This window comes from Theobroma cacao, chromosome 1 (genome assembly GCF_053813885.1).
Source record: "Theobroma cacao isolate CCN51 chromosome 1, ASM5381388v1, whole genome shotgun sequence".
NCBI lineage: Eukaryota > Viridiplantae > Streptophyta > Magnoliopsida > Malvales > Malvaceae > Theobroma > Theobroma cacao.
Genome location: NC_142639.1, coordinates 23,779,438 through 23,782,015, shown reverse-complemented (window position 1 = coordinate 23,782,015; position 2,578 = coordinate 23,779,438). Strand labels below are relative to the sequence as shown.

General features: G+C 31.5%; 1 long non-coding RNA gene across 1 annotated transcript; it reads right to left on the bottom strand.

The window, feature by feature from the left end:
* Nucleotides 1-221: 221 nt before the first annotated feature.
* On the bottom strand, nucleotides 222-2,096 carry LOC148764675 (uncharacterized). The gene is made up of 3 exons (XR_016024796.1): nucleotides 1,946-2,096; nucleotides 1,214-1,297; nucleotides 222-344 (listed from the first exon to the last, which is right to left on the bottom strand). It is a non-coding gene; the product is annotated as an uncharacterized LOC148764675 (long non-coding RNA).
* Nucleotides 2,097-2,578: the final 482 nt, after the last annotated feature.

The following is a 2,578-nucleotide window of genomic DNA, read 5'->3' as shown; positions in this document are numbered from 1 at the left end:
AGAAAATATATATTTAATGACTTAAAAACAAAATAAGTATCTAAAACGTTCATTTGAAAGCAAATTGTTAACAACTAGTACTATTAAAAAATAATCAATAAAATATTCTATTTTCTCATAAAATAAATTTTTATAGAAATATTCGTAAATAATTTTTCGCACATGAAAGTAAAGTAAAAATTGTATGAATAGAAATAAAGATAACCAAAATATAAGTTTTGATCAGTAATGACACGTGGGCTCCAATTGACCAAGAGGATGTAAGACTGTGAACTCTTACTTTCTATAATGCAGTTCCGAGCTTAGTTCTCGTCCTACTCGACTATCTGCAAACTGTCCTGAGCCTGAAAAATGTATAGGAAGAATGGGTGAGATTTTATAATCCCAGTGAGTAAACAGATACCATCTAAAGTATCTAAAGCCGAGTAAATGGAGACAATTAAAATAAGTCATCATACTGTAATTTCATTACCTTTCAGTTCATTGCAACCAAATAAAATCAATCCATATAAATCGAGTAATCAACTTGGCTTATGAATTTCTTAAAACTTTGGCTCGTGCCAGAACTCATACTCAGTGATACCTTGCGCAGGGCATCCAACCGAGTCCGCCAAGGCTGTTAAAATTTCATATACACTTAAAATATATTTTTAGTTTGAGAAAAATACAGCCGTTCCTTGGCGTTGGCTGAGTTCCCCTTCACGTGGTGGTTTAGCGTGAAGTGAACCCTAAGCTTTACCCCAGGAGATACCCTACGCGCCTCTCCGTTCGAGGTAATAATATAATGGAGTTTACCGTGCCCCTCTAATAGGCTGGTCCACGAAACCCCCTCTGCAGTAAATAATTAATATATAATCCACCAATCAATAAAATTCATTCTAGCATGACATGACAATTTATCGCAACCTACCCTCTCAAGGCTGAATACACAGTATAAATAATTATAACACCAAAAGCAGTTTAGCCATTCATGCTCATTTATTGTCATAAGCCATTCAATTTAAAACCATAAATTTGCAACACAAACTAGCAGTCTCCAATTACTCTATTTCCAAAACCAATATTCGATTTTCTAGAAAATTTATAAAATCATTTTATAAAATCACAATTTCCCTTAAAACATAACAATTTACCATTTAAACCCATTTTTCATAAAATCACATAGTTGTATAAAACTACTCTAGATAATTAAGATGATAATAAGTTCACTCACAATGTCTAGAATGCAGACTTTCGAAGCACTCTGTCTACTGGTCCTCGGATGTAATTTTCTTGCCTTTATTGGAGGACTCACCACCTTGACACAGTACAAAATCGAAAATTCACTAAGTTGGTACTAAATCAAAATTAAACTAATTTGGACTACCAATGCATGATATGGAATGCAAAAATGCACTGGTAACTATCTAAATTCGGTATTAGCCTAATTCGTCTTATCACCCGATTAAATTCCTAACGGGTTCGTTTAAACTCCAATTTAATTCTTTTCAGTTTCTATACCTCAATTGCACCCAAATTAACTTAATTTCCCTCAGTGTGATGCAAATTATCAGTCCCAATAGTAAATTACGAAAATACCCCTAATGGGTAAAAATTCGTATTTTTGCTCCGAAAATTCCCATTATTTTTCTAGGCTCATAATTCATTATTCCTTAACCAATTCTCCTAGAATAAAATCAAACTCATCCTCACTCACTACATGGTAAATTCAGCCATTAATGGTTGAGGGAGAAAATAAATTCTTTTCTTGTTGTTTTGTTTCTAAATATGCTAAACTAACTAAAAACACTAACATAAATTAAAATCAAATAAATCCAACAACTTTCTCTCTCCTAACCCATTTTTTCAGAATTGAATTCATCATGAAAACATGTAATTTAATCATGGAAAATAAAGAGAAATGCTTGGGACTAAGAAAACTCAAGCTTAATAGAAAAAATCTCACCTTTTTCACTTAATTTCCTTGAAAATTCACACTTTTTCTTTGATTTTCTCTCTCTAGGGTTTTGTTTTCTCCTTTATCTCTCTTGTTTCTTGCTTGGCCGAATGTTGAAGAAGAAGAATGGGTGGGCTGATTTTTTTTATGCATTTTTATTGTTTAATGAAATAATATTATTTTATTCATATTTTAAATATTTTATTAATTCATTTCTTTTTTCTAGCCATCCACTTGTCCTATTTTCTTTCACCATGCATTCCCTTTGACTTATCCAAGTCTTAAGTGATATTTCCAGATTTTTCCAAAGTTTTGGTGGAGCAAATTTTTCAAAATTACACTTTTGCCCCTGAACTTTTTAAAAATTACATTTTTACCCCAAAAATTGAAAATTTTCCATAATGCATAATTTTCACTCCTCATACTCATTTCACGCTCCAAATAATTAAATTTGATCAAAATCCTTTCAAAAAATTAAATTTTCGATTCCGAATGGTAAAATTACCATTTTACCCTTTTACTCCAAATTATACCGAAATTAAAAATTTTCACTTCTAAACCTCAAATATTACTCCAATAAGTCAAATGGGGCCAAAAATCTTTTCTAAAAATTTCCATTTTGTCCCCAGGTGGCAAATGACC